This window comes from Odontesthes bonariensis, chromosome 19 (genome assembly GCF_027942865.1).
Source record: "Odontesthes bonariensis isolate fOdoBon6 chromosome 19, fOdoBon6.hap1, whole genome shotgun sequence".
Classification (NCBI taxonomy): Eukaryota; Metazoa; Chordata; class Actinopteri; order Atheriniformes; family Atherinopsidae; genus Odontesthes; species Odontesthes bonariensis.
This window is the reverse complement of record NC_134524.1, coordinates 27,932,017-27,941,233: the sequence shown is the minus strand read 5'-3', so window position 1 is coordinate 27,941,233 and position 9,217 is coordinate 27,932,017. Positions and strand designations below refer to the sequence as shown.

The window sequence follows — 9,217 nt, the reverse complement described above, 5'->3', positions numbered from 1 at the left end:
GGTCCAGATCTGCTCTGCTAATTCCTTCATGTTCATGAAGAAAGGACAGAAACACCAAACTGTTGGCCACACACTGACTGTTCCTGTATTTCCCGTATTTTAATGAGGCCTGACTGCGTGAGGCACAGCCATGTGTCACTGACGGCTGAGGTTCCACAATCACACTGTGCTGCTGAGACGCTCCAGCTGCATCACGTCCTCTCTTCACCATGTCAGCATAAGATGCCTGAGGTACACTCTGCTTTACCTGCTGGAAAGCATTCATGCCGGTGTTCCCATCAGAAACTGCACTCTGACCTCTGCTGTCTACCTGCTGTCCAGCAGAAGACTCTCCAACACACATACCATCACTGGGACGTCCTCTCTGTACAACCTCAGCATAAGAAAGCTGGTGTGACACCAGGTTGCTGCTCTGAGAGCCCATACCTTCAGCTTGTTCACTCGGAGATTCTTTCTCCTTCTGCCACCTCAGCTTCTGAGCCCGAGAACGAATACCCTTCCTTGGCATTGTTGCTGTGCTTCAGAACCTCAAACTTACTTTGTCTGTACTGATGTCACCAACACACAGGGCTTCTACTCGGTTGTAATATTTCAAATGTAGCTCTGTGCAATTTATCAATGCTGGTTTCAGTTAGCAGATTGACACGCTATCTGTCTAGAAAAAGATTGACAGCAGAAAAATTCTTGTCAAAATGGAAAAAACAGAAGTTTATTATGACACAGAGAAGTTAAAGTTATATCTGAAGATTCCAACAGACCAAAACTTCAGTTACGGTACTTTTCTGATAGGAAAAGAAAGTATCCAAATAAAAGTCTCAGTTCTTTCTGATTTTAAAATGTCAGGTTAGAATAACGCTCAGTGGTTCTTGGGTATTTTCTTCCAAATTAGAACTATTATTTAGCAAAAACTACTGTTGTAACACTTAGATGTAGCAGAAAAGATCAACTATGAAAATGTTTTCAGTATATGCACCTCAAAGTAATGTGCTACAGAACGGACAATTTTAAAGATATAATCAATAGTTCAATCAGCCCCAATCTGTCAACAGACTCTCACTATTCTTAGCTTCTGAATCACAGACAGTTTACTGAGACCAAGCTGAATTCAAATCTCTTCTATATGAAGTGTTGTGATGCAGATCAGCAGCAGCAGCAGCGGGATGACAGATGCTTCTGGTAGCTGGATTCCACTTCTGGTCAGGTCAGAGCAGACGGCACAGACACTCCAGTCCTCCTTACAGATGTGTTTTATTTCAACACTTATGAACTAACCTGCAGCGAGTCCAGCAGCACAGGAACAGATGCAGTGCTTTTCTTTCAATTTATCAAATGTGTTTCTATATATCAATAACAAACTTAACTGTTCAATTTATGGAAGCACTGTTTTCAAATTGGAATTTATAGATTCAAAGATCAATAATCTCTTGATTGATCTCTCAAAAAATTGCCAATAATTATCAATTAGTATCAAAATAGTTTTTCCAAAACAAGTTATTGTTTGGTCTTAGATTTATCTAGAAATCTGTCAAGATCAAGATTTATCTTTAAGAATCAAGTTTGTATGACAATATTTCAAACTTTAGCCAAATGTCAATGAAAATGTGCCAATTTTTCTCCAATTTCAAAGTTTATCAGCCTATGTATGAGAGAGGTAGACAGGAAAGACAGAGCAGTGAGAGTAGAGTCTCAGATCCAAAAACAGCAAGGTTCCAATCAACCTTAGTTCTCAAAGCCAGTCATCAAATCCAGTCATCAAAACCAGTCATCAAAGCCAGTCATCAAAACCCATAGTTCTCAACAGATTGAGAATTCCAGGAATAGATAGAGCGGGGACAGATGGATACAAGATAGAACTCCGGTAATTAGATAGAGCTTGGAGATGGGACAGGAGAGATAGAGCAGCCAATATGATAGAGGAGAAGGAGATGGTGTGGACAGCAGGACACCTGGGAGACACAAAGAGATAACAGTTAGACACAGTTTGATGAAGCAAAGATAAAAACAGGTGAAATGTGTGGAAATGCTACTTAAACTGTGCTGCGATTCATGTCTTCAAATGAGATTATTATCTTTTTTTTTTTAATAAAAACTTATTAGTCCAAAACATTTATAGAAGTTTCCAGATGTGTGTGGAAACAGCTGGTAGCATGAAACATGGACTTGGTTAGAAGAACGTCAGAGCCACTGACTTGTTCAACATGAAGCAGATCAGTACACAACATGTTCTGCTCACATTACAGTCCAACTGGATCCTGACAGACCAGCAGAACAATCCAGATATTCTCCACAGGAAACACCTGATGGGTGTTTATTGTTTAATGAGGTCTTTGGACCTTTAAAAATGTTCTTGGTTGATCACAGAGCGTAATATGATTGACAGTACAGCTCAAACAGACTCAACAGGACATATGAGAGCTCCAGTCCTGGGTTGTTATTCTGCTGATTCATGTTTTCAGTCCCTGAAGATAGTCTGAGAGGGAGCGGTGAAGCAGCTGCTCACTGATGTGATGATGGACTTATTGAATAGATGAATGAACCAGGATGGAGCTGCAGCAGATTGATCAGCTCAGCTCACAGGGCTCTAACATGACTTCAGTCAGTCTGTTTTTACTACATTTACATTCATGTGTGAACTCCACAGAAACTCTGTGATGAACATGTGAAACACTCCTGCTCTCAGTGATGGGATGGACTGAAGCTCACTGACTGGAAATCTGCTCACCAGCTAAGCAGGAGTTCTGGTCCGGTGGTCTCTGGGTCTGAGAAGAGAAACACTGTGTTAGTATCAGATCAGAAGACTCTAAACACACACACCATCTGATCTCACAGCTGATTGCTTCTGCTCTCCTCTCTACAGGATGAGCTTTGGGCCAGACTTTTGTGGACTTGAAGTAGTTAAACATTGTTGGTTGATGATCAGTTCAGAGAGGCTGAATGTGTCCATGATCAGAAACATGGAAACTATCCAAAGCTTTGGGGATCAGATGGAAAACAGAGCAGTAACACATCAGCTGTGGGCCCTGTGATTGGCTGCCCACCCACCGCTCCAGGTTGGCATCTGTCTCTCTGAGTGTGTGACCCTGTGCATGTGCATGTGCACGTGCATGTGTGTGTCAACAGGTGCCAGCCTGGATGGGTTAAAAGCAGAGGACAAATTTTGTGTGTATGCATGACCAATAAATGTGTTCTCTGACTAATGATCAATGTTTCACTTCATTCATGCAGTTTGAGAGGGAAAAGGTCTGCTGGGCACTGACAGGAAGCTCCACTTCATATGACACAGAGCAGGTAGCAGGAACACAACCATCAAGGGAGTAAAGGTTGGTCCTCACCAGTCAGAGCAGGAGCAGGGGTCAGAGTTCAGTTAGTCTAAAGAAAGGAGGAAAAGAGAGTAGTCAGTTAAATTCCTCCAGCTGAGGACACAGCAGCTAAATTAAACAACAGGTAATGACACTGCAACTTTGACTGTGTGTCACTGGGACATGGAGCTGCGGTTGTTGTGGGCTTTTCACACTCAGACCATGTAGAGAGCTCAGCTGTGCTGCCATTTCAGCTTTATTTCCACAGAAAATAACCGATGAGACAAAGTTAGAAGCAGCACAGAGTCTCATCTTCTACCAGCTGCCCTGCAGTGGACATCATGTGCTGAGCTGCTGCTATTGGCTGCTTTACCTGTCAATCACTCAGTGGGGTCACATGGCACTGAAAGGATCGGATTATTGGCTAAATTCCAATCAGACTGAGTTATTCAGTGCATGTAGACACCTTAATCTGACTAAGAACTGGATCGGATTCAGACCCCGAGATAACTGGGTTGAAAGTCACACTAAACCTGCTTGTAGACGCTGAAGCTCGTGGTGAATCAGACTTTGCGTTCTGCGCATGCTCCAGATGTTTTCCCGGGGTCGTGACCCGGAAGTCAAAGGAGACGATGTTCCTGTTGTTGTCGCCGTCAGAAAGAAACAAACAACGCGATGGAGAATGCTCCGTTGGGCATCGAGTTTGTGCAACAAGCAGCTCATCACAGAGCAAATGTAGAGGGACGTAGCTTCATCTGGCTCTGCGTTCTCCATCTTTCTCCAATGCCTGAGTTTGTTGTTGTTGTTGGTGGTGAAGAGGTCAACAGGAAGTGGCTCTATTAGCAACAGCTGGAATGGGTACAGCGCCACCTATCATACCGGGGTATGACACGCTTTGTGCCTCTGATCCCATTCGTTCACCGCCACATATCCAAGGAGAATTACCCTCGCCCAAATAAGGAGCAGAACCCAACTATAGCTGTAATAGAGTTCCTCTCATCATGTGGACCCACTGAGTGACACTGCCCACAGGAACAGGACAGTAAAATGGAGATTTTACAGAAATAAGGAATTACTTTCTGCTGACATGGGAGACTCGCTTTAACTGGAAACACTTGAGATATTTCAGTCTGAATGGAAGGACTAAAACTGTCAGTAAAACATACATTAATGCACACAGTATAATCATCACCAGTCCACACATTCATTCAGTATTTCCAGGTGACAGTATCTGAATACAACAGTGGTGTCAGAAAATCTACCAACAAAGTGAAGATGTTTCCTAAAAGCTTCAGTAAGTGTGGACAGAATATTTCTGTGTTCAGGAGGAAATTCACTCACAAACTCTGATGCATCCCAAATAAAGTTCATCTGATCAGAGTTCAATTATCTTTAAATACAGAACATATTAACTCAGTCAGCTGTTGTGATCTGCAGCCTGTTTAACTTTACAATAACTCTGTACTTACCAGCCAAAGCAAGGATCAATGTTCTCTCTCAGTCTGAGGAAAGACACAATCTGTTAGTTATCCGAGTGGAAACACTGAATCTACCTGAACCACTGAACACAGAGGGAGAATACTGCTCATTATCAGCTGTGTCTGTCTCTCTGATCATTTACATTCAGGAATTTAAATCGATTTACTATCATGTTGTGGAAGTTGCCTTTAGGCAAAAAGATGAGCCGAAAACTTCTCACATTAAGACTCTGTGAGTCGCATTTATTAACTGACAGAAACTGACAGTTCCAACTGACAAAAACATGAGAAGTGCTACTCATGATTGTAATGAAGTGAGGGATCGGAATGCAAACACAATTGCAGTCAAAATACAGAACTTTTACTGTGCAAATTTCAAACATCTTTTATGAAAATCTATACAAAAAAGTAGTGCAACTTGCAATAATTATATTTTTGCATCAATATGAGGTATTCACATTCAAATAAATGAGGTAGATTCACGTTCTAGCCCTAGCAAACGCGTCTTGAAGTGACATTTGACTTTTCTTTTGCTTTCCCCGTGTTACCTGCTGATGTGGCGGGTGCTGACCTTAACTTCATGCATTCTGGATATTCTAAGACATGCTAAGGTGATGGAGCAAATTGCTCGTGTTGCCACCTCCAGCGACAACTGAAGCCCGACAACGTTTGCATAAAATGGTTGTTTGGTCGACGTAGGATTTTTTTAAACCAAAAAACTTCCATACTACAGACACGGCTTCTTTTTTTGGCTAGTTCTGCAGCTTAGATTTCGGAACTTTCCATGTCTATCCTATCCACCTTCACCTTAACGTAACGCAAGTGCTTATTACCACCTCGCAGCCATAGACAGTAAACATGCGTGTTTAGAAGCGCAACACTGAAAAGGGTCCGTCTCAAACAATGTCGCGAGAGGCAGCGTTCCCCGTTATGTAATCAAATACACCGCATGGCGGTACATTAAAAATTCATATCATAACGAAATTATAAACCGGTAATCGGTGTGAACCGGTATACCGCCCAGCACTACACAGACCTCAATTCTACTGAACACACCTCCAGCTGAGAGACTCAGCTCTAACGCACACACGGTCAACACTCAGAAACAGACATTAGCTCTAACATTATTCATTATTCCTTTAGTAACCTGAACATTGCCATACACTGTTGATTAAACTAAGAAGAGACCATTTAGATAGTTTCAAATCATAATGCTTGTTAAGACCTCTCAGACTTATCCGAGCGACCGTTGAACGTTAGCATTGATGCTAATGCTAACGACGCTAACCGTAGCTAGCCAAAATGTTATGTGGCTCACAGAACAAGATATTTAGCTGTTTTTTGCTTTATTTTCATTCAGTTGCTGTTAAAAACCACTTATGTCCCTGATTTAAACAGCAACAGTGTTTGAGAGTTCATAAATTCCTCATTTGGGAAAGACAGAGTCAGACAGCGTCACACTTACCTTTGCAAACGAAGAAGAGTGGGCCGATGGGCTATCCAATGAGCCGTATAATGTTCAGAGACGTTCAGGGGCACTCAGACATTTCTTTCCAATGACGAGTATTCCAAATACAAAATGTAGATGTTTCTTTTAATGAAATCATGTTACAGTTATTTATATTTGAATGTTCACCTTCAAAAATAATTTAGAAAGAATCATATTCTGACAACTCCTATCAGTTTAAACATTGTTACACATCCAACCTGAAGTAATTGTACCTGTTGTACTCTATTGTAACATTCTGTGGATTGAATGTTTTTACACTAACACTACATTTTATTTTCATTCAGTTACAGTTAAATACAACTTATGTAATTTATGTAAACAGCTAAACTTTCATAGTTTATCAAATTGACGCCAGACGGGGTGGGGAGCGTCTTACCTTCAGGGAGAACAAGAATAAAAATCAGATGCGTTCACAGGGCATTCGGGAAGGTCCAAGAAGTGATGACTATGCGGCGCAAATGTTTAGAAAAGATAAAATTAAGCTAGAAACAGTTGAAATGGCTGAAAGTATGCTTAAATAGCTATAATTTAAAAAAAAAACTTGATCTGACATACTAGGAATTGAACCCGTATCACACGCACAAAATAGCATTATTGTTAGTATTACGCCATTTTATTCTGACATACCAATGGTGCATATGACCTATTTAAAGACTACACAGACAGACACAGTGCAAAGCTGCTGCAGCCGCGGAACAAATCTAAGGCGCAGACTGTCTTCTAACACGTCTTGTGACAAAAGTAGAACAGCTACAAAGATTATTTTAATACCATTAGAAGCAGAAGGCTTAGAGGAACTTAGCAAAGTAGTTTTACATCTGTGGAGTTAAATATATTTAAATCGAAGCAGTTTCAACACACACAACATATATGGAAAGATGAGACGGCCGCCCGCCGATCGCGGGAGAGAAATGATGCCGAACACTGACTTCAAATACGTTTTGTCAGAAAAGTTGAGCAGCTAGAAAAATAATTTTAACACCATTAGAAGCAGAAGGCTTAGAGGAACTTAGCAAAGTAGTTTTACATCTGTGGAGTCAACTATATTTAAATCGGAGAAGTTTGAAACACTTGAAGCTGATTCAAAAATGGCAGATTTCGTCAGATTTTGAGAATTTGTTCAAGCTTAAAGGCTCATAGTTCAAAATCTGTCCATGTGAGCTCTTTAGGAGTTACATTGGCTGAAAGAGGACAAGTTTTTCTACATTTTAAGGTATAATTTGTTTCTCCCAGTTAAACTGTATGAAAGTTATAGTAATTGTTTTGAAAAGTTGAAACTTATCAGCACTGCTGAATGTCTCACTCTAAAATCGAAGAAGGGACTTCATTTTCATATTTTTAAACTGTCATATTTCAAAATTGGCTGAATATTTTTAAAAGATGAAACAATTGGTAACAGCTGAATGTCTTATTATACATTTTAAAATTTGAATGGTGTCTCTAGGTGAAAGTATGCTGAAGCAGTTACGATTTGAAAGGATTGGAAGGATTTGAAAGGATTTGAAGATAAGGATTTGAAGAACTTAATTTTCATATTTTTGAAGCTGTCATATTTCAAAATTGGCTGAATATTTTTAAAATATGAAACAATTGGTAATAGCTGAATTTCTTATGAACATTTTAAAATTTGAATGGTGTCTCTAGCTGAAAGTATGCTGAACTAGTTAAGATTTGAAGGATTTGAAAGGATTTGAAAGGAATTGAAGATTTACCATTACTTTTAATGGGGAAAAAAGTTGAACAAAAAGCTTAATATCTTAAAAAGTTGAAAAGTTACAAACACCAAAAATACATTCCCATCAAGAGCTGAAAGAGCTGAACATTTTGATACCAAATTTGTTGAAATAGCTTAAAGTATGCTGAAGTAGTTAAGATTTGAAAGGATTTGAAAGGATTTCAAGGATTTCAAGAATTTCAAGGATTTCAAAGGATTTGAAGATAAACTTAAGCCAGAAACAGTTGAAATGGCTGAAAGTATGCTTAAATAATTATAAAAAAAAAAAAATTATAAAGTGTGATCTAACATGATGGGGATTGAACCCGGGCCAACAGCACGAAAGGCTGGTAGAATTACCATTAAGCCATTGCGTTGTGCTAAACCGGAAGTGCATATGACCTAGTTAAAGGCTACACAGACAGACACAGAGCTAGCTGCTGCAGCCGCGGGACAAATCTGAGGCGCAGACTGTCTTCTATCGCGTCTTGTGACAAAAGTTGAGCAGCTAGAAAAATAATTTTAACACCATTAGAAGCAGAAGGCTTAGAGGAACTTAGCAAAGTAGTTTTACATCTGTGGAGTCAACTATATTTAAATCCAAGCAGTTTGAAACACTTGAAGCTGATTCAAAAATGGCAGATTTCCTCAGAATTTGAGAAGTTGTTCAAGCTTAAAGGCTCATAGTTCAAAATCTGTCCATGTGAGCTCTTTAAGAGTTACATTGGCTGAAAGAGGACAAGCTAAAAGATTTGAAGATTTTAAAATTTGAATGGTGTCTCTAGCTGAAAGTATGCAAAAGTAGTTAAGATTTGAAGGATTTGAAATGATCTGAAGAATTTGAAGATAAAATTAAGCTAGAAACAGTTGAAAATGCTGAAAGTATGCTTAAATAATTATAAAATAAAAAAATGATAAAGTGTGGTCTGACATGATGGGGATTGAACCCGAGCCACCTGCTCGAAAGGCTGGTAGTGTTACCATTAAGCCATTTCGTTGTGTCAAACCGGAAGTGCATTTGACCTACTTAAAGACTACACAGACAGACACAGAGCTAGCTGCTGCAGCCGCGGGATAAATCTGAGGCGCAGACTGTCTTCTATCGCGTCTTGTGACAAAAGTTGAGCAGCTAGAAAGATAATTTTAACACCATTAGAAGCAGAAGGCTTAGAGGAACTTAGCAAAGTAGTTTTACATCTGTGGAGTCAACTATATT

At 39.8% G+C, this 9,217-nt stretch overlaps 1 long non-coding RNA gene across 1 annotated transcript; it reads right to left on the bottom strand.

Annotated features, from left to right (window-relative positions):
• Positions 1-2,740: 2,740 nt before the first annotated feature.
• LOC142369327 (uncharacterized) lies at positions 2,741-4,913 on the bottom strand. The gene is made up of 3 exons (XR_012767583.1): positions 4,769-4,913; positions 3,333-3,369; positions 2,741-2,759 (listed from the first exon to the last, which is right to left on the bottom strand). It is a non-coding gene; the product is annotated as an uncharacterized LOC142369327 (long non-coding RNA).
• Positions 4,914-9,217: the final 4,304 nt, after the last annotated feature.